Raw genomic sequence first — 24,390 nt, forward strand, 5'->3', positions numbered from 1 at the left:
ATTTTTGCCAATCAGAATGAAAAGTAATATCCTGGTGATATGTATCTTTCATAGCAATCAAAGAATCAAAAGATATGATAGAAATATTATGAATTGCAGGTCTTCTACTCAATGCATCAGCAACTACATTTTCTTTTCCAGGTTGGTATTGAATGATAGGATGAAAGCTTTGAATGAAGGAAGCCCATTTGATATGACAGTCAGAAATTTGGGGTTGGCTAAGTAGATATCTAATGCTTTGCTGGTCGGTCTTTATCATGAATTCTGAACCCATTAAATAATGCTTCCACTGTTTTAATGCTTGTACAACTGCTAATAGTTCTTTGTCATAAGTAGAATATTTGAGCTCAGAGGGTTTCAGCTTAGTACTAGAATATGCTATTGGATGGTTGTCTTGCATTAGTACGGCTCCTATTCCTGATCCGCTAGCATCGGTCACAACTAGAAAGAATGGTCTATTAAAGTCAGGCAACTGTAGAACAGGGGCATTAGTTAATGCACGTTTCAGTAAATCAAAGGATTTCTGCTGATTTTCAGTCCATTGATAAATAATTCCTTTCTTAAGAAGTTTTGTTAATGGTAAAGCAAGTAATGAAAAATTACGTACAAACTTCCTATAGAAACTAGCAAGACCAAGGAATGAGTGTAATTCATGTACATTTTTAGGAACAGGCCATTGCAATATTGCATCAATTTTCTTAGGATCAACTTTAATTCCTTCTTTTGATACAATATGACCTAAATATTCTATTTCTGTCTTAAAGAATTCACTCTTTTCAAGATTTGCAAACAATTGATTTTCTTTCAATAATTGAAAAACTAATGATAAATGTTCATAATGCTCTTTTTCACTTTGACTAAACACCAAAATATCATCAAAGAAAACAATCACACAATATTGATATTTCAGAAAAATACGGTTCATCATTCTACTGAAAGTAGCAGGTGCATTAGTTAATCCGAATGGCATGACTAAGAATTCATAATGGCCAAACTGTGTTCTGAATGCAGTCTTAAATATGTTGGATTTATCTAACCTCACCTGATGATATCCAGACTTAAGGTCAATTTTACTAAATATAGAAGATCCTTGCAGTTTGTCCATAAGGTCATCAACTCTAGGTATAGGATACCTATTCTTTACAGTGATCTTATTTAATGCTCGGTAGTCAATACACATATGATAGGTATTATTCTTTTTCTTGACTAAGAGTACAGGTGCACCGAATGGAGAACTGCTAGGTCGAATTAAGCCTCTATTTAGTAATTCTTCAACTTGACTCTGGATTTCTTTTTGCTCTATTTGATTGTGCCTATATGGTGCTTTGCAAGGTGGTTGTGTGCCAGGAATTAAATCAATCTTATGGTCTTCTGGACGTGAGGGTGGTAAACCTGGTGGTAGGTCTTCTGCAAAACAGTCCTTAAAATATGCAAGAAATTCCTTATGCCTAGGATGCATATGATTTTCCTTTGCATGCAATTCATTCACCCAAATGAGATATGATTTAGTATTCTTGCGTAGTGCACGTTTTGCTTGAGTATGCGAAAGCAGTGGAAAAATATGAGATGCATGCATACCATATAATGTAATAGATTTTCCTTGAAAATAAGTATTCATTGTGTGCATGGAATAATCTATATTTGGATTATGCTGGTGTCTCCATGGCATTCCTAAAATAATGTCACTTGATTGTAATGGGACAACTAAGAAATTTCTTCTTTCAATGTATGCACTGTCAAGATTGTGGGAGAGAAGGAAGGAGTCTCACTTGAAGCTTTCTTGCTTGCACAATGGGGGAAGACACACAAGGGTGGAGGCTGAAAAACAGTTTTCCTCTTCTTAGTTGTGTAAGCCAAAAGAACTCTAGTACAAAGAAATAGAAGAACCCTATATATGGGTCTCAAACCAAACTCAACTAACTAAGGTGGCATACTAACTGAGCCACGAACTAGAGTAGATAAGGATAGCTATCATGTAGCTATTATTCATGGGCGGTGTACCAACCGCGTCTGCAACTGACAAGTCGGTGACATAAATACACAACGGTCACCTTGGCGTATCACGAGTGGAGCTCGATATCTCAACACTCCCCCTCGAGCTCAATCCCAATTCCTGCACACCAAGCAGGTCTCTAAACTTGCGCAGCTTCTCTACGCCCAATGCCTTCGTGAATATGTCAGCTACCTGATCCTCTGTGCTGACATAAACTAGATCAATAAGACCTAGTAAAACCCTCTCTCGCACATAGTGATAATGCACCTCAATGTGCTTTGTTCTAGCATGATAGACTGGGTTATTTGCCAAGTGTATACTACTCATGTTGTCACAATAAATGACAACTGGCCCATCTGTAGACTGATGCATATCATAAAGTAGCTTATGCAACCAAGCTACCTCACATGCAGCCATTGCTGCACCCCTGTACTCAGCCTCTGTGCTCGACAAGGCAACTGTAGGCTGTTTCTTGCTGCTCCAAGTGACTGCAGCACTCCCAAAAGAGAACACATATCCACTGATAGATCGTCTATCAAAAATACTACCAGCCCAATCAGCATCAGTGTATCCATGCAACTGTATCTGAACCCCAGTCTCATAAAATAGTCCATACTGCAATGTGGACTTCACATACCTGAGTATGTGTCTAGCCGCATCCAAATGTGGTTTCCTTGGAGCCTGCATAAACTGACTTACCAATCCAACAGCATAGCTCAAATCTGGCCTGGTAATAGTCATATAAATCAAACTTCCTACTATGCGTCTGTACATAGTAGGGTCTTCTAGAAGCTCACCTGCATCTGTGCTCAGCTTCACATTCTGCTCCAAAGGAACTGAAATAGGCTTACAGCCTGTCATCCCATATTTGGACAGCATGTCCAATCCATACTGCCTCTGCAAGAGCTGAATCCCACTTGGCAATCTAATCACCTCAATGCCCAAGAAATAACGCAGCTCTCCCAAATCCTTCATCTCAAACTTCTGCTTCAATAGCATTTTCACATGAAGGATATCTTCATCACTATCACCTGTCATAATCAAATCATCAACATAAATGACAAGTAGCATAATACCTTTCTCTGTTTTTCTCACATAAAGTGAGAAATCTGCCTTGGAAATCTGAAAGCCAATAGTGACAAGATACTGTCCTATCTTGTCAGACCATGCTCTAGGTGCTTGCTTCAAGCCATACAAGGCTTTCTTCAACCTGCAAACAAACTCAGGATGAACAACATGTACATAACCTGGTGGCTGCTCCATATAGACCTCTTCTTGCAAATCACCATGCAAGAAGGCATTCTTTACATCCATCTGATGTAAAGACCATCCCTTTGATGCAGCCATAGCAATGACTGCTCTTACGGTTGCCATCCTTGCAACCGGACTGAATGTTTCTTCATAGTCAATGCCATATGTTTGTGCATACCCCTTGACTACTAATCTTGCCTTGTATCTATTCAAAGAACCATCTGCATTGTGCTTCACCTTATAAACCCACTTACAGCCAATTGCATTTTTACCTTTAGGCAGAGGTACCAATTCCCATGTAGCATTAGCTTCCAAGGCATCCATTTCTTCATCCATGGCTTTCTCCCATTTTTCTTTTCCCATGGCTTCCTCAAAAGAAGTGGGTTCTGGTTCCTGTATCACTTTGACCATATATGCATAGTGAATGGCAGTAAATCCATCATATTTCAGCCTATCCACAGGATACCTAACTCTGGTAGACCTGCGCAAAGTGGGTTCACTCCCAGGTGCTCTCAAAACATCCCTGGTCTTCCTTACTCCAGGTGTAACAATAGAAGGAATACCCAACTCATCATCAATGCTATGTTCTGAGCCACTGGATTCACCATCCACATAAGAGTGACCTGCATTCACATCAAACATGGGCTGATCAACCTTCTCTTTTCCTTTTCGTGATACCTGCATACCACTATCTGCATTGCTTTGAGAAGATTCTCCTGATCTCAATCTACCTGTCCATGGTGAAGAATGTGAACCACTGCTAGAGGGTGCTCCAGGTCCACTAATATTTTGTGACTGCTGCTGTGAATTCTGTGCAGCATTACCATTTTGTGCATCTACATCATCAATCACATTTACTGGTTTATACCAGCTACTCATCTCATAAAAAACAACATCTCTGCTCACTGTAAACTTACGAGTATAAGGGTTATAGCATCTATACCCTTTTTGCTGCAGAGAGTAACCAATAAAGATGCACTTCTCAGCTTTTGGATCCAACTTGGATCTCAACTCATCTGGCACATGTACATAGGCAATGCAACCAAAAATTTTCAAATGAGAAATATCTGGTTTCCTACCAGTATACCTCTCCTCTGGAGTCATTCCATGTATTGCTGCAGTGGGAGTCCTGTTCATTATGTAGACTGCTGTAGCAACTGCTTCAGCCCAATAAAAATCTGGCAAGTCTTTTTCATTGAGCATGGCACGAGATACCTCTCCAATATGCCTGTTTTTCCTTTCTGCAATTCCATTTTGTTGTGGGGTATAACTGCATGAATATTGCTGCTTTATACCATGCTCCTGCAGGAACCTTGCAAACTCATTTGAGAGGTACTCTCCCCCTCCATCTGACCTTAGGCATTTTATTTGCAAACCTGTTTCTTTTTCAACCATAGCTTTAAGGGTTTTGAAATGCCCAAAAACTTCACTTTTCTTTTTCATAAAATACACCCAAAATTTTTTGCTATAGTCATCAATAAAAGTGACAAAATAATGACAACCTCCAAGAGATGCAGCTTTAGTAGTCCACACATCAGAGTGGATTAATTCCAATGGCTTCTCACTGTCTTGAACATGTCTAGGAAATGGTTTCCTTGCCTGTTTTCCAAACTGACAGGCTTCACATACCTTATGCATTTCTGCAACCTTGAATTTTGGCAATCCTGCAACAATATTTTGGGCCTGCATTGATTTAAGTCGCTGTACATTAACATGACCAATGCGTTTATGCCAGATATCAATATCTGCAACTACACCGGTCCCATGTGCAAACATTGCTGCACTCAATTCAGACATGTCTGCATCCAACGTAAACATTCTGCCCTTCTTCTTTCCTTTTGCTATCAAGCAACCTTTATTTTTCATATCCTCAACAAAGCATCCATGAGGATTAAATCTGACCTGCAAGCCCTGCTCAACCATTTGACCAACAGAAACCAGATTCTTGGTGATATTCGGGACATGAAATACATCGGACAGGTATTTCTTTTTCCCATCCTGCATAGACAAGGGAATTTTTCCAATCTGCACAATAGGATGTGCAGTATCATCACCAGTCTCCACAAATCCTGGTTTTTCCATTTTCCTTGCATCCTCCATCCATTCTGCATGACCTGTCATGTGGTTTGATGCACCTGAGTCAACATACCATACATCATTGCTTTCTTCTGCACTTGTCACAGAATTGTTCATGTGCTGCACCATGAACAAATGCTCATTTCTGTCATCACCCTGTCTGCTAGAAGATGCATAATTCCCTTGTTGCAGTTTTCCATTCATGATGTCATTCTGCTTTTTATAGCAGTCTTTAGCCATATGACCCATTTTACCACAGTAGTAGCATTCAACATTACTGTTTGCATTTTGACCTCTTTGCCATCCACCACGACCTCTTTGGCTCCCCCTGCCTCTAGAGTTACCACGTCCTCCTCCATAGGACTGGTTTTCTTGAGTTTGCTGCATATTCTGATTTCTGCCACGGCCTCCAAATCGGCCTCCTCTACCTCTGCCTCTACCTCTTCCAGCATTTGAGTAGAAGACAGCTTCTTTTGAAGTTCCTCCTGAAGAAGATGCGCCACCATTTCTCTGTTCCTCAGAAATTAGAAGAGCAATCAACTCCTCAAAATCAGGAAATCTTTCACGAACTGAAATGGATGTCCGAAACTGTGCATAATCCTTTCCTAGACCATTCAAGGTCACGGAAACTAAATCATCATCTTCCACTGGCGACCCAATGGAAGCAAGTGCATCTGCAATCTTCTTCACCTTCATGTGGTAGTCGTTGATGCTCATACTTTCTCTTTGCACATTATGCAACTCTTGCTTGAGCTGCATTTTCCTGGCTTGCGTATTTGTGCTGTACATTTTTGACAAAGTATCCCATGCCTCCTTTGGCGTACTTGCATCCTGAATATGCACAATCATAGAGTCTGAAATACTGATAGACAGCCAATACATAACTTTCCTGGCTCTCTCATGCCATGTTTTGAATGCCTGCATTTGCTGTTGATTGGGAACATCAGGAAGAATTGGTTCTTCTTCATTTCCTGCAACGAATTCCCAATATCCTTTTCCCATAAGGAAATTCGTCATTCTAAACTTCCATGCTTGGAAGTTGTTCTTCTCAAGCTTTTCAGTGACAATCTGTGAAAGAGAATCAGATGCCATTACAGAACACTGCGAAAAATTCTGTCACTGCAAAAAACACAGCTTCACCCTCACAAGGGCAAATCTGCAAAACTGGCGAAAGTGGTATTTGACCACACAGTCACTTCCTAGTGACGATTTTGCATCAACAGGCAACAGGGATGATTCTGTAACTCCCAATGTCTCTGCGCACAAGCATACGATGCAATTTCTACAGAAACTTTTCACCTACCTGTAGAACAGTGGCTGCACAGCATAAAATTGGGCCTTTTCCTGAGTGCGTGCAGAAAACTTCCGCCTCCAAAACAGGCCCCGAAATGGCCTCAAATAAAAAAAACAGGGTCGCCAAGGGCCAAAGCCCTCTCCCGCAGCATATACTGCCCTCTTGCTTCACCGCGAAGGGCGTCTCAACCTGAGACAATGCACTCCTGCAATTTTCGGTTGTGCTACCTGCAGAGATCTGCTCCCAAAACAGAAAATGAAAGCAACACTGCTCCTCTTACCAGAACACCGCGAGCTTGGCTTGCTTTCTTGAGCTCCTTACCACGAACAAGGCTCTGATACCATGTCAAGATTGTGGGAGAGAAGGAAGGAGTCTCACTTGAAGCTTTCTTGCTTGCACAATGGGGGAAGACACACAAGGGTGGAGGCTGAAAAACAGTTTTCCTCTTCTTAGTTGTGTAAGCCAAAAGAACTCTAGTACAAAGAAATAGAAGAACCCTATATATGGGTCTCAAACCAAACTCAACTAACTAAGGTGGCATACTAATTGAGCCACGAACTAGAGTAGATAAGGATAGCTATCATGTAGCTATTATTCATGGGCGGTGTACCAACCGCGTCTGCAACTGACAAGTTGGTGACATAAATACACAATGGTCACCCTGGCGTATCACGAGTGGAGCTCGATATCTCAACATGCACCAATTTGAATTTCTAAATCTTGTACTTCTTGTGTGCCATTGTACCTAGTGCCTAAAAATGCAGCTTTTATGCGATAATGCGTAGGTACAGTATGTAATTTTAATTCCTTTACCAATTTTGCTAAAATAAAGTCATGGGTACTACCGTCATCATGCAAGATAGTTCTTTCCTTTCCATGCACCATACATTTCATAGTCAACAATGAATGTGGAGTAGGCATACCTGGTAAAGTGTCGGAAGTAGTAGTAGGATCATCCTCATCTTCAGTGAAATCTGGCATATCCTCATGTTCGTCTTCGTCCATGGCTCCAAGATAGTTGATATGTGCTGGTGGCTTCTTTGAATGACAATTTGCTGCGAGATGCCCTGGCTGGTGACACTTGTAGCATACTATTGGTTTGGCTTTGGTTACATTATTTGCAATGGCTGGAAGTCTGGGTACATTTGGATTTGCTTGTGGAATAGACTTTGGATTTGGATTGACAGTGGATGGTAATGCAGGTGGTTTAGGCCAATTCTTGCCGAAAGATGGTGATGAGAAACGACCTGGATTAAACCTTCTAAAATTGGAATTGAATTGTTTAGATCCATAATTACCGTTGGCTTGGAATTGCTGTGGTCGTCTGTCTCTTCCGCGTAACTTATCTTCAGTGTCGTGAGCTAAGGAGATGGCGTCTTCAAGGGTAGCAGGCTTGAACATGTTCACTTCAGCGTAGTAATGTCCAAGAAGTCCAGACATATACTTCCACTTATGCATCGTCTCTGGTACATCTTCAAGCATGCGTAGCTGTAGGAGTGCATTCCAAAAACGCTCTGTATACTGTGGAATAGGCTCATGATCTCGTTGTTGAAGTAAATCCCATTGCTTGATAGCTTTCTCATGAAATTGCGGTGGAAGGAAATTCTGCATGAACTTCTTCTTGAAATCTTCCCAAGTAGTAGGACATTCTATGCTCTTGTGGACTACAGTCCACCATAGTGATGCTCTGTCTATCAAATGATTAGTAACACACTTGATTTTATCTTTTTCGGGATAAGTTTCCTCATGGAAATAGTCATCAAACTGGCTAATGAATGATAAAACAGTCTTTCCTTCTCGTATGCCATTGAAAGTGCGAAACTTGAAACTTCATTTACTTATCTTGGATTCCTTGCGAATGGTTTGTGCTTCAAGAGTGGCGTCGATGGTACGGCGAATCAAATCTTCAGCTTGTGGTTCTTCTTTATCGGTGGATGCTCTTTGTAGTTTTGTCAATTGCGCTTGCAATGCTTGCCTAGCCCTTCGCTCTTCTTCCAGTTGTAGCATGATTAGATCCAGCTTTTGTTCCATGGTAGGCTCACGTAAGTCTTCTTCAGTCATAGGATCATCCATATGTGGGGTAGTCATCCTGTAAAACTCAATAAACCTTTCTCACTCAAAATCAGGTTAGCGGGATGAGCGTAGCTCAAATTCGGGGTTACAAGGCTATGTATTTTTGGATATTTCTTTCTCAATTTTCAGAAAATCTGCAATATTTCTGTATCCATTTGCTGAAAGTACCTCAACGAACTTGTAAGACATGGATGACCAAATCAAATCAATAAGATAGGACATCCAAGCCGCCAAGGATAGACAAAAGGCTTACACGGACTTGAAATAGGAAGATAGATCGTTCGTTGAAGGTGATATGGTCTTCATTCACGTACGTCCAAAGAAGAGTTGCCTATCCTTGGGAGAGTGCAAAAAGCTAAGTCCAAGATATTGTGGACCCTACAAGATTCCCAAGTGCCTAGGACCTAATGCTTACATACTTTAACTCCCTGCAAACCTAAAAGTTCATAATGTATTCCATGTCAGCCTATTGAGAAAGTATGTACCTAACCCTAGCCATGTACTTGATGATTAACAAATTGTAATTCCTAGCCAAGGAGTCCTTGAGCTATGACCTGACAGAATCCTAGATGTTAGGGAGAGGAAATTGAGATCCAGGACCTTGAGAGAATACCTCATCCAGTGGAAAGATTATCCCAAAGAGGATGCCACCTAGATGGATGAACGTACTTGCAACCAATAATACCCCTAGATTTTCTCGAGATGAGGACATCTCGATTCCTCTAAGGGGGAGAGAATGCAATATTTCTACGACAAAATATTATAAGACCCTAGATCCCGCGCAAAAGCAATTTGAAGTAATCTCCCACAACAAAAAAACTTTGGCCTAAGTGCTCCATCCTCGCGTAATAACAATATCATCCCCCCGGCGTTGTGCATAAGAAACCGTGTGCTTATAAACCGTAGTCACCACACGAACTCCCCTTCAAGGGAAAAAGGATAATGGGTAATTACAATTTTTATAAAAAAAAGCTCCCTCTCCTTCTCTCGTTGCATGGCCGGGAGAGAGAGAGTGTGAAGGAGTTTATGGAGGGGCATGATGAGGAAGGCATGCAGCTGCCACCTGTGTGTCCACACCCCCCCCTCCCAGTCCTTTAACCATTTCCCACCACCTCCACCTTATATGAACCCCCCTCCCAATCTTCAAGGCCATCGTCTGGCCTTGCTGCCTGTACCATCAAGCTGCCGCCTGCCAGGCTGCCGCCCCCATCGCCATCATCTTCCTCTTCCTCACACGATTGTTCATCATCATCCTCACCATCATCATCCCATTCGTCATCATCATCATTCACGTCATCTCTGAAAGTCAGAATCTTGAGAAGTGTCAAGTTCAGCCGTTGTTTTGGGGGTTTCATAGATCGTGTCGTGCAAGTCCTATTTCCTGTGCTGCGAAGGAGATCTCAGGCCGTAAGCAATTTCAGAATTCGTAAAAGGGGACCAAGGGAGAGTTTGTTGATTCGATACTATTTTCGTTAATGGCTCCTAAGAAAAAATCAACAGGAGCACACGCGGGAGCTTCCACCCAAAGCACGAGAATGGACAACGCCCCGATATTAAATGCCCAGGTTTCAAAAATTATCTTCGCATGGGAAGGATGCATAAAGCATGTTTTAATTCACATAGAAAAACTTAAATGCGTTGGAAAATTTATATATTTTTCTTCAATGTAAAAAGTTCAATTGCATGACGAGGTACTTGTAATGCTTGCACTTCCATGATCAAGGGTAGTCACATTTGAACATATGATACACAAGTTAAAGATGCACTTGTGCAAAGACGTCCTTGTTGCATCGCAAATATAGGTTAAATGCATTTTTGAGATGTTCTTATGTATTTGGAGGTTCACATTGTTGGAAAGAAAGGGGCATAATACAGCACTTGATGCACTTATATAATAAATTCCTTGTTGTGACTCGTATATAGGATAATTGTAGAAGGTTGTTTAATGATGAATAAATAGTTGCAATGAAAGGAAAAGATCTATGAACTTTGACAAAAAGCATATAGTATGCATCTCGCATGAAATGATAGATATATTTTAGGCTAAGTGAAGTGGTAAAAGGACGGATTAAATCAATGATGTATTCATTGGCATCTGGTCATGAAGGAATGATGCATCCATGCATAGAGTTCTTTTATCAAAGTTCACAATTGGGGAAAGGATGCATCTTCATTAAAATACAAAAGCTTTGAATTCGATGTATAAACGTAAAGTTTATAGGAGGTAGTTCTTAATGTCAATCAAAATCGTATAGGGCAAGGAAAGACGCAAAGATCATTGTAGATCCTATAGTTGCATAAAGGTGAAAGGCCTATGGTCTTGAAATTGCATATTCGCATGGAATGATACATCTCATAGTCCTTGCAGTTACTTACGTCTTTTAAGGAAAGTACCTGCAAGTTTAGAGGAAAGTATTTGCATCTTTAAAGGGAAAATCCTCTTTAATCGTAAGTTGGTTAGATCAACTAACAAATTCGCGTGTAATTAAGTAGCCTACATGAAATTCATAAAGGTATGATTAGCTATCATACGACGGTCACCTCAATGTGCTAGGTTGGGTTAAGTTATGATAAAATTCTGCTTAGTATCGCACTTAGGATGCCGATTTGATATTTTCGATCTTAAAAGTTCTACCCACATTCACGAAATGTTAGGTTATCAAAACAACCGTGCAAGAATGATCTAGGGTTCTCACCCTAAGGATTAGATGACAAAATGCTAGAATTCCGCAAGGAATTTAGGGACCCTAGGGCCAAAACGTTTATCAGCCTAGTAGGGTCAGGGTTTTGGATTGGAGTCAATGGGACTCCCAAACCCTATATCTTGATCAAAGGTATTCTTGATCAAGAAATATCGTATGATAAGAGATATGACCCCTCAAGTTAGGTACTGACACCTATCTTGGGCAACAAGTCTGTAAGGTCATATGCTCTTGCGTCTAAATCACAAGATAGTACTGCTACACCTTAGACCAAGCTTGGGGAGTTCTAATAACAAGTCTAATTCTCTAAGAATTGAGTAGTCGTCCTGCTACAACACTCTTCCTTGGAGACTGATTTGTCAAGCTAGGGCAGTTGTGAATTGCCAAGAAAGCAATTGACCAACCAAGTTAGGACAACGGGGTTGTCACTATAAAATAAGGAAATCTAAGGTAGTGATAATTTGGGGTCAATAGGGTATAAACCCTAACCCAAGGAAAAGGGTAAATAAGCAACCCAGCTTGCTAAATCTTTGGGATCTTGCCAAGTCACGAATGATCCAGGATCGAATGCTGGGAGTATTCGGGGAAAAGGAATCACACCTTAGCAGTTGGCCGTATGAACGACCACTGGAATGCTCGTGATTGTACACTTAGATACACTGTTCGTACTTCTTTGCTCAAGGAACTAATTCAAGAAAAACAACTAATGCTTCAAGTTAAAATCCTGGAGGGAGAGGCAGTTTTAGTTACCTCCGACTGTCTGCCTGACCCTATCCAAGGGGGTTGTTAGCCACACCGGGTACGTGGACTTAACGGGCCATGAGAGGGGTCTTCGTGGATACTGCTTGGAGCAGGAGGACGCTTGGGTGCCAGGGGAGGCTCTGGCCGTAAATTCCTTGCCTCCAGATCCTGCACAAGAGGCTGACGTAACTCGAGATGGGATCTCGAGGCCCGGATACTAGTCAACGGGTGAAACTTGGAGTAGCAATCATGAGGATTGCTGGGATAGCCTTCGGGCAGGATATTTGATGTATTCCAAAGACTATGATAAATAAAGATCAAATGTTGAAGAAGTAACTTGCTTGACATTGTTTTTCTATGTCAGTGCCTAAGTTACGTGAAGGAACCAGTGTTTAATTTGTTAATTAAGGAAGCTATTTTTGCATGACAAACATAATGTGGTAGGTAATTAGGTAACTAAGCAACCTGAGGCAAGTGCGGTGGACGTGACCCTGGGTCCGTCCTACGAAAGGGTGGTCCTGGTTAGCTGGGAACTTTTCTCGAAGGAATTCATAGCGAAATAGAGATGACTTAGAATCAATAGAGTTAGATTCCCTATTTATGTTGTTTTAGGGGAACGGAATGGGACTTTGCCTTACGGGCAGAGAGGTTGAGCTTCACATCCCTCTCGTTTCCCATTCTCCTTGAACCAAGTGCAATATAAATCTGCTTCGACCCTGATGTTTCTGCGCAAAGTGGTTCGTCGTCACTAGCAACTTCCTAGAAACTTGACTATTAGGAAAACCGTGATTCAGGTTTGTCCTAAGTGGGAACGGCCAGATACTTCTGCTTTGTGGTAGACTTGAGAAGACCTTGATTGCAAACCCTGTGACATTCCTTGTGAGTGCCAAGATGCACTTTCTAGACTCTCTTCCCGATGGGCTACTAAGACGTGTCCTAAAGTGGACAGGGGGACACGTTACACTAATACTTGAGCTACCATTCTTAGAGTTTACCTTACCAAGTCTCCATGAAAGTCTAGGAACCTTCTAGCCTTCACTCCACCAATAGATGGCTGTTTGGGGACACAATTTCCATCCTTAGACTTTTGAAGATCCAGTTCCATAACAACATTACCACCATGAAAACCAATTGTAGATAAAACTTTTTCAATCTTTGTTATAGCATATGCTCTAGCTAATAATGGCTTAAACTTCCATGAAAATCCTATATAAATATAAACAAGCTTTTCAATTATCCTACAAAGCGCATGAAGTGTATAGATATGGGCATTCACTAAAGGAATATCTAGGACTGGCTTAAACTGTGGATCCTTGTTCTGCCTAGAGGTTGCTCTATTCCAATTGCTTGAGTTCAACTCTATGGCTGGGGACATGCAATATAGGCAAGAAGATCTAGAATTGGCTCCCTTTGATACATTGTACATACATTTAAGTATCTTTAAGTCACCAGCTACGTGCCACTCGATCTTATAGTTCCAAAATCCTTCAACAAATACTCTTCTCTTGCTTGTTGTCTCTTAATAACATCAAGTATTAGTGTTGGATGAAAAACCCAATACAATATATCAAAATCCTCTGTATCTACTTTGAATGCTCTTAACCAACAAATATTGTGTTCCGATTGAACACTAAACGATATTGAGTTATCCTAATGATTTGATGAAAGTGCTTTATTCATCAAGGTAATAGAGTCTCTAGTTTTATACATTTTAGAATCCCACTTTCATCAAGTTTAACCACAAATCTAGCCACTCCTTGTGTCCCTTCTAGTGACAAGTCATAGAATCTAATCATTAAGCATTTTAGGGTGGGCAAGTCTAGGAAAATATTGTTAAATTCATTGAATACAACTTCTTTTTCTTGCCCTTGAAGCTAGCCTTGATATGGAAAGGCTCACCCAAAATCTCCAATACTTTGTTATTCACTATCCGTCTAATAGTTCTATCATAGATGGCCTTGGAAGTATGCAATTATGTACTTGTCCTTGCTTCTATTTGATTGTAAAAGCTGAAAACGTTTTATATAAGCATCTCGACTGATACCAATATTATCTAGTGTCTTCTGCACTAACTCAGTATCCAAAGAGAGATCCTTTATAAATGACTCCAAGCATTGTTTCTTTGCCTTTTTAAATTTCATCTTCTCCAGAATATCCTTTGAAACTATTGAAGGAAGAAGATGATAATAAAACTAGGATGCTTTCAAATAATCTCTTTCACTTGCATCCAGTTGAAGAAGAGACCTAAACAAAATCAACATAACAAATCAATACAATTAATTATAAAAAAAGTCATATTTCATATTTTTAAAGTGGAAAAAAATGTACCTTGCTACTTGGATTCTTTTACTACAACCACCACCTCCTCGTCTGAGATTCAATATATTTCTAAGATCCTTTTGTCAATTTCAAAGTTCTAAAATAGTTTACTTTTGTTGATAAAATTTGATGTGTTTCTCTAATAAATGAATCCTCAGTTAATAGCCTTATAGCTTCTGCAATAACTCATTGTTATGTTTTGATAACAGATGGTTCTCCAATTTGAGGACATCCTTTTCTACAACCAAGTTAAGTGTATAGCCTAGAAACCCATTATAACCATCACCAATGAACCTGAACAATGAATAGCTAGTATAGAAAGGCGGAGTGCTATTTTTATTAGGATCTTTGGGTTATAGCCTGCCATCTAACCAAAGATTAAGATTCTTCTTTCCTTAAAACCTCAGTATATATTCTGTAGACTTTGTAATAGTAATGGGTTTTGTTCTCTTCCTTATTGGTTCATACTCACTATCCAACTCAATATGAAAATGATAGAGAGGCCTTCTACTAGAGCTACAAAGATCATTGGATGATTGATCCATAGCTAAGGATGTGATTAGAGGACTATATTAAAAACGTATGCCAATTAGAAATAAGAAGGAAAACGAAGAAGAAACTAGTAAGGATGGGAAAGAAAGAAGAGAGTGAGAATGGAGGGAAGTAATCAAATGGCGAACAAAATTCAAATTGAATATTAGTTTATCACTTTAATGAGGATGAGTAAGATATTCATTATGACAATCTTTGTCACCTTTATGGCGGCCTATATTTCTAGGTTTGATGTGACTACGAGAATATCACGACAATGACTTATTAACAATTTTTTATATATTTACTTACCAAAATATAAAAGTTTTTAAAAATCTAAAAATGATTTATTTTCTTATTTCCTAAAATATTATCTCTCTCTAGGATCGCTTACAGAGCATTTTCGAGACCTCAAAACTCCCCTAATCAAGAAGATTTGAATGCAAAGAATCGAAAAGAAATGCATGATAGATGTCGATGAAATAATTGGCGATATTGTCTCACAATCACTTGCAATAAACGTATTGTGTAAGCATGCATAGAAGACCAGTTGGAAATGTTAATGGTGAGTGCTTGTTATAAGAGATGGCAGCATGATTTAGATTATTGATTTTATTGCTTTACATTGATTGGATATTAATTACTTCATTGTCTTAGTCAGAAGTAGATATCCACCCCTCTACACCAATCCCATTATGTTGTTTGGTTTCCATGCCTAAGATTAGACAAGTCACATCGAGGTACAAGCAACTCTTGAAAACCTTTTTCAGCACGGGTGATGGGTATATTCATAGTATCATTAGAGACTCCAAGGCACCAGTGCAAGGAAGTTGATGATATGATTAGAAATGAGTGGAACCCCCACTGTCTAAAGAAGCATGAGGACTTTGAGGCAAAAATCAGCAACACTCATTGGGACTTTTTGTCAAATTGCATGTTTTATGTTTGGGATAGTAACCATCAAATCACAGCATGGATGAATGAGATACGCACATGTGAGTGGCCCTAACAATATGACCTTAACATCTTGCAATGTATTTCTTACATCATCATTAACATAATTGATTGTTTGCAACAGTCTTTCCAAATAACATGAGACAACATGTGCACGTTGATTGTTGCCTTGTGAAAGTGACAAGTGTGGTAGAGGGGGAGATTTTGTTAGCTATTTCTCGTACAAGCATGCATGCAACGGAGCATATTCATGAGATCCTACTATAGAATCTACACAGACTGGCATGAAAGGTGGTTGTCCATACCTTGTATCCAGACCTTATTTGTGAATAAGGATGCTAGGGCATGTTGACCACACAACTATTTTTGACAAGCTAATTGATGAGGCAAAGGCATGGGTGAAAATGCACAAAAAGTCGGCACCCATTCCTACATGGTACAAGGCACCATTGATTGCACTTGCTCACATTATGTGGAAGGTAGGTACTTCACACTATCTTAAAAGTTTTTTTCCTGATGTATTTTTTCCTAATGTAATGATGTTGTCCCTAATTACCAAGTGTAGAACGAGTATGATATAGCAATGTGACCAATCAAATGGAAACATACACATCTCTCCGACTCTGAGTTTAGAACCAAGTGGGGCAAGGCATACTATAGTGTAAATGAAAAGCTCATCAAGAAAACTCGACATTTGCTAAGAGTTGCAGACCCCAGTCTTCGAGAGAAGTGGTATCACTAAGTTGCTACCTCATTGTACTTTCCATTTATATGTACTCAAACTACATTTCTCCAAAGTAACAATATTTTTGTCAATGCAAAACTATCTCATGCTTGGAGTGGGGCTCCAAGATGGGGGTTGTATTGAACGAGGAGAGAGTATACACACTGGCATCCTCAAAGCTAAACGAGGCTAATTTTGTAAGGATATTGAAGGCTATGGAGAGTTCTGACAGGAAAACTCAAACGTTGATGGGCATGCCTAAATGTAGGTTATTCTTGTTTGTCTAAATTATGTGCATCATAAGTTTGATGAATTGGTATTAAATGACATAACTTTGATTTGAGCATATGGAAATGCATCGTTTCCAAGTTGGATAATGCAAAAGACCTTTTGGGCTATATTGCAAGATGGCAGAAAGAGATTTCTTTTGAGTTGGGAGGACTACTATAACATTCAAGTGGAACATAGTTTATTCTTCCATTACACCCAAGAGATAAAGAGAAAACATAAATAGAAAATGTTTTGCACTATCTTCCATAATTTTAAGCCAGATGAAGATATAGAGTCATAGAAGTCAATGAAGTTGGCATCGTGGAGGCTTCTGTATAGGTAGTTCACAACATCCTTCTTTAATAGCATGTCTACGGTGCTATCTTGCCAATCCATTCCAAAATTGTAATGGTGACTTTTGAAGTCAGGTTCATGTTGTTAGATATGATCAATGCCCCACCCTCATTAGGTACTACCAATGATCCATGGTGCTCAAAGTTGTAAGGCCCCCATTATGAGGAGAAGCCAAGTGTGAGCCCGGACATTGGTGGAGTCCTGACTTGTATATCAGATGAGGTCTATGTGACCGGATGGCAAAAAGGTGACCATTGTGGGTCTAATCTTTGGGTTAGACAGAGTGGTTAAGCTGGTAGCAACTCGAGGCACATTGCATTGAGTTGCGTAGTAAGGGAGTTAAAAGGGGCCCCTATTGTGGGGTCCGGGGGCCGCGGAAGCGGCCCCTGGCTGGGGGGTCCCAGGGGGGCCAGCGGCCCCCCTGGCGGGGGTCCGGGGGCAGCGCCCCGGCCCGATGGTAAAGGGAATATTCCCTGGAATATTCCCTGGCCGACTAGTGGAGGCTCATATGGTAGGTCGGTCAGCAAGCCGACCTAACGACCTTCGCGGGCTATAAAAGCTAAACCCCTTCGCAGCCATCTCACACTCATCTTTCACCCAGTCAGAGTTGTTGTTCCAGCTAGCCTTAAGCTCTTCGCCTATCTTCTGTCTAGATCGCCATCTAAGCTTCACTCAGTGGAAGCGCACGGGTGGACAGAGCCATCTTTGTATCAGTTGTTTGGAGTTAAAGAATTTTACCGATTCTCCTCTTATCTGTTGTGTACTCTCTATCTCTTTCTCAGATTCTGTTCGCTGCGCCGTGTAATATTTTACATGGTATCAGAGCCCAGGGGGCTCTAGAGATCGGAGAGCGTGCAAGAGGCAAAGGCTTCAACAGCAAAGAGAAACGATGTCGACTCCGGGAAGTAGTTCTGGCGCATCAGGAAGCGGTGCAGGAGGTGGTGCTGCTGTACCGGCTATTCAAACACTGAGGATTCGTCCACCAACCTTCAGCGAAGGCAAGTTAGAGGGTACAAACTACACCTTGTGGAAGTTCAAAATTACAACTATCCTTGATTCTTATGAGCTTCTGGAGACTGTGCTGGGGACTGACGCAGAACCACAGCCTATCCCCGACCCATCAAATCCTAGTGTGATGATTCCTCCGAATGCAGATCTTCTACGAGCTTGGAAACGAAGGAATGCAGATGCATTGTGTGCCTTAGTTACAAGCTGTTCTGACAGTGTTTTGACTCTGATTCAGCATACAACCAAAGCGTCAGAGGCTTGGAATGTACTAAGGAGTCAGTATGAAACACGAAACCAAACAAGGATTCAAAACTTGGAGAATCAACTAGCAGCGGAGAAGTTTGCTGAAGGAGAGACGGTTGAAGCATTCATCACTCGGATTAAGAATCTGCGCGACCAGATGGCTGGCGCTGGGATACAAAAGACTAGCGAAGAGCTAGCTCGGAGGTGTCTTCGGATTTGTCCACAAAAGTTTGATGGACTAGTAACTGCCCTTAATACTCAGGTGAGACCTCAAGCTTTGACTTTTGAGGAGTTTTGTGCATTATTAATGGAGGAGGAGTTGAGGCTGAAAGCCCGAGAAGGAAGCAACAATGGAGATGCTGCATTCTCTGCCAATGCAAAAGGCAAAGGTGTTTCCTCCACCAAAAATGATGGTGACAAAAAGAAAAAGGGCGGCAAGAAGAGGTTTCAAGGAGAGTGCTTCTACTGTAAGAAGAAAGGACATGCAATTGCAGATTGTCGTGTCAAGAAGGCAGATGAAAAGAATGGTACCCTTAAAACTAAAGGGAAAGAGACAGCCAATACGGCTGAAGCAGAGTTGGAATTATTCATGGCGACCATTGAGGAAGTGTGCTCCTCGGCGCAAGAAGAATCTACCACTGACTCTTGGGTGTTGGATAGTGGGGCCTCCCGTCACATGACCAACAAGAAAGGTCTATACAGTTCTATGCAGCCTCTACAAGAATCCATCACTGTGACGGTTGGAAATGATGCTAAATGCCCTGCTGCGGGCACAGGTACTATTTCTTTTGTTGCTGCAAATGGTGAAGTAAAAAAGCTTTCAAATGTGTTGTATGTTCCCGAAATCAGGAGAAATCTCTTATCAGTTGCTGCCATAACTGATCTTGGTCATGAAGTGAGGTTCAAGAAGACAGGTGCAGAAATTATTGATAGTGCTGGCACAATTGTTGGCAAAGGAGAAAGAAGGAACAACCTGTATGAGCTAAGTGCTCTTACAGCCACCGCTGGAGTGGGCACAAGTAAGCTTTGGCATGAAAGGTTTGGACACATCGGATTTGTAGTATTGAAGGAGATGCAAAAGCAAGGTATGGTTGCTCACCTACCTACAATAACTGAATTGAAGGAACCATGTGAAGCTTGTATGATGGGCAAGCAACAGAGAAAGGCATTTCCACAAGAAAGCAAGAATAGAGCACATGCTCCTCTAGAGTTGGTGCATGCTGACTTGTGTGGTAAGATGCCTACACAGGCCTTGGGGGGATCTTCTTATTTTATGTTGATTGTCGACGACTACAGTAGGAAGATGTGGGTGTACTTCCTTCGTGATAAGGCTCAAGCTTTTGGTAAGTTTAAAGAATGGCTAATACTTGTTGAGAATGAAACAGGGAAAAGTGTGAAGAAATTTAGAACAGATGGTGGTGGTGAGTTCAACTCAAAGGAGTTTGAAGGCTTTTGCAAGAGCAAAGGGATCAAGCGTCAATTGACGACGCCTCACACACCTCAGCAGAATGGTGTTGTGGAACGCAGGAATCGTACCATTGTGGAGATGGCAAGATGCATGCTAAAGGGCAAGGGATTGCCTAACCATTTTTGGGCTGAAGCTGTTAATACTGCAGTCTACATTCTAAATCGGAGCTACACAAAGGCTCTCAAGGGAAAAACACCTCATGAGGCTTACACTGGTAAGAAACCATCTGTTTCACATTTCAGAATTTTTGGATGTGAATGCTATGCACATGTTCCAGATGAGAAGAGAAACAAGTTACAACCAAAAAGCAGAAAATGTATCTTCTTGGGTTATAGTGATGAGCAGAAGGCTTACAAGTTATATGACCAAGAGGCAAAGAAGATCATCGCGAGCCGTGATGTGGTGTTCAAGGAGGAGCCGCATACAGTGGAGGAGGAGAAGGCAAGGTCTTCCACTTTATCATCAAGCGAAGAAGTAGTCCACTATGAACCTGTCCCGAGAGCTATCCCTATCCTTAAGGAGGAGGAAGCATCATCTTCAGATGATGAGGAAAAAGTTCACCAACCTGACATCACCCCACCGGAAAAGCCATTGCCGCGCTGGGTGAAGCAGCTCTATGACCACAATAATCCTATGCCTGCATCTGTTGAGGAGAAGGCAGACGGACCAAGGAGGTCTCAGAGAATAGAGGAGCAAAGGAGGGCTTCTGCTCACATAGTCAACATGGCCTTGATGGTTGAGATTATGAGAGAAGTAAAGGAGCCAACTGACTTAGAAGAAGCACTTGCAGATCCATCATGGAAGGCTGCTATGCAGGCGGAGTATGACAGCATAATGAAGAATGACACTTGGGAGCTAGTGGATCGGCCAGCAAAGCGGAAGATTATTGGCACCAAGTGGATCTGGAAGGTAAAGTACAAGGCTGATGGTACCTTAGAAAAGTACAAAGCTAGACTGGTTGCCCAAGGATTTTCACAAGTTGAAGGGTTTGATTTTCAAGAGTCATTTGCCCCAACTGCCAGAATGACCACTATTCGCACGGTACTTGCAGTGGCTGCCCACAAGAAGTGGCCAGTGTACCAAATGGATGTTAAGTCAGCGTTCTTAAATGGTGACCTCAAGGAGGAGGTGTACGTGGCTCAGCCACCAGGGTTTGAGGCCCCCCATTCTGAGAACAAAGTGTGTAAACTGAAGAAGGCATTGTATGGGCTGAAACAAGCCCCCAGAGCATGGTACCAGCGGATAGATAGGTTCTTTTTAAACCTAAACTTCAAAAGATGTGCCTCAGATGCTAACTTGTATGTTTGCAGGGATGGTAAAAAGTCTGTAGTGATTGTCCTATATGTGGACGACCTTCTTATTACAGGTGACTATGAAGATATGATCAACCAAACTCGAAAGGCTTTGAGTTCTGAGTTTGAAATGACAGACTTGGGCTTGCTGCACTATTGTTTGGGGATTGAAGTCTGGCAAGAGCCAGGAAAGATCTTCATCTCTCAGAAGAAGTATGCATGGGAGATCTTGAAGGCATTTGGCATGACCGAGTGCAAGGAGATAGCTACACCTATGGAGGTGAATGCAAAGTTATCCGTCGAGGATACATCAGCATTAGCAGACATTGGGAGGTATAGGAGGTTGGTCGGCAGTCTAATCTACTTGTGTAACACCAGACCAGATATCAGTTTTGCTGTTGGTGTTTTGAGCAGGTTCTCAAACAAACCTCATGAGAGTCATTGGAAGGCTGGGATGCGGGTGCTCAGATACTTGAAGAAAACTCTTGACTATGGTATCACATACAGTTTCGGAACTTCTCTTGTGGGGAACTGTGACTCAGATTGGGCAGGAGACATTGATTCCAGGAAGTCAGTTTCTGGTTATTGTTTCTCTTTGGGTTCAGGAATTTTCTCTTGGATTAGTAAGAAGCAACCAACAGTGGCATTGTCTTCTACCGAAGCAGAGTACAAGGCAGCTTGTTTTGCTGCATGTGAGGCCGTATGGTTGAGAAGGATTCTATGGCATATGGGAGTGCAGGATGAAGAACCAACTGTGCTGAGATGTGACAATCAGAGTTGCATCGCCATTGCCAAAAATCCAGTGTTTCATGCACGCACCAAACATATAGAGATCCAGTATCACTATGTGCGTGATTTGATGGAGGATGGGATAGTGGAATTGGTCTACTGTCCAACAGAGGAGAATGGAGCAGATATCTTCACCAAAGCACTTACGAAGGATCTGCTTCAAGTTCATCTTCAGAGACTCGGCATTGGGCCGAGGAGATAGTTCACCTATGGGTGGACATTGAGGGGGGGTGTTAGATATGATCAATGCCCCACCCTCATTAGGTACTACCAATGATCCATGGTGCTCAAAGTTGTAAGGCCCCCATTATGAGGAGAAGCCAAGTGTGAGCCCGGACATTGGTGGAGTCCTGACTTGTATATCAGATGAGGTCTATGTGACCGGATGGCAAAAAGGTGACCATTGTGGGTCTAATCTTTGGGTTAGACAGAGTGGTTAAGCTGGTAGCAACTCGAGGCACATTGCATTGAGTTGCGTAGTAAGGGAGTTAAAAGGGGCCCCTATTGTGGGGTCCGGGGGCCGCGGAAGCGGCCCCTGGCTGGGGGGTCCCAGGGGGGCCAGCGGCCCCCCTGGCGGGGGTCCGGGGGCAGCGCCCCCGGCCCGATGGTAAAGGGAATATTCCCTGGAATATTCCCTGGCCGACTAGTGGAGGCTCATATGGTAGGTCGGTCAGCAAGCCGACCTAACGACCTTCGCGGGCTATAAAAGCTAAACCCCTTCGCAGCCATCTCACACTCATCTTTCACCCAGTCAGAGTTGTTGTTCCAGCTAGCCTTAAGCTCTTCGCCTATCTTCTGTCTAGATCGCCATCTAAGCTTCACTCAGTGGAAGCGCACGGGTGGACAGAGCCATCTTTGTATCAGTTGTTTGGAGTTAAAGAATTTTACCGATTCTCCTCTTATCTGTTGTGTACTCTCTATCTCTTTCTCAGATTCTGTTCGCTGCGCCGTGTAATATTTTACACATGTATGGGAAGATAGAGAGGGGGGACTATACAAACTCTACTAGGAGAGTGTGAGGACTTGGCAAACATGCAAGAGGATTAGTGCATGTATGAGGATTACAAATATAGCAAGAGTGGGACAATGAGGTATATCGAAGATGCCCTATTTTCCTTGACTATCCTAAAGGTGAATACCCCTCCAATTAGAAGGGTTTGTACCAAAAATACTCAATAAAAAAACAAACACAAGAGACACAAGGATTCGGAGGCATGGTAAGTAAAATGAGTTGCGTTCTTAGGAGTATATTGCATTTTTTGTCTCCTAATAAAGAGACTATGATGGGTTCACAAGAAATTGATACTAGTAGTGCAGTTACTATGAAAAGAAAACGTAAGAGCAAGTGCACATCCAATATCATTAAAGAGAGGCCAAGCAAAGATTCACAGCCCTCATCACCAATTAATTTGGTTTATCCACACCTAAAAGGTTTTATGTTTTGAAGTACTATAGCCAAGGCATGTCTTATGTCCCTCCAATGAAAATATTTCATTGAATATGAATCGTAACCACCAAACCATGCAGGCCCCTTCGTTGATACCACTAAAGAGCAGATCGCAATGGAAGGCATCATCGAGGAGGTCTGCAACATTGGCATGGATAGAAGAATACAAGAAGTTCTTCCAGATCTTGTGGTGGAGAGTGTTACCTTACAGTGCTATAGAGAGATGCATGATGATGATAAGAAGTAGTGAGGCATCACAGCGAATTAACACACTATTGTAGAGCACCAAGATGGTAAGCTTTCTTTTGTACAAAACTAGCCATGCTACAAAAAGAATGCAAGAACACAGACTAGCCATGCTAGGGGACATGGCAGCTATCTGTAAAAAAGCATAATTCGTGGTTTTTTTCCCACAATACAATGTCAGATGAGGTCTATGTGACTAGATGGCAAAAAGGTGACCATTGTGGATCTAATATTTGGGTTTGATGGAGTAGTTAAGCTAGTAGAAACTCGAGGCACATTGCATCGAGTTGCGGGGTAAGGGAGTTATTAGGGGCCCTAGCCAATGGTAAAGGGAATATTCCCTAGCCAACTAGTGGAGGTGCACATGGAAGGTCAACAAACACATGTGCATATGGAAGGCCAACAGATACATGTGCACATGGAAGGTCAACAAACACACCTACACATGGAAAATCAACAAACACAGGTGCATGTGGAAGGTCATCCATCATGACCCCCTTCACAAGCTATAAAAGGTAGACCCCTTCACAGTTTTCATGATCTATCTTTCATCCATTCTAGCTAGCCTTAAGCTGTTCACCTATCTTTTGTCTAGATCACCATCTAAGCTTCACA

The sequence above is a fragment of the Lygodium microphyllum genome, chromosome 28 (genome assembly GCF_053477565.2).
Source record: "Lygodium microphyllum isolate KBCC chromosome 28, Lygodium_microphyllum_v1.1.10, whole genome shotgun sequence".
Classification (NCBI taxonomy): domain Eukaryota; kingdom Viridiplantae; phylum Streptophyta; class Polypodiopsida; order Schizaeales; family Lygodiaceae; genus Lygodium; species Lygodium microphyllum.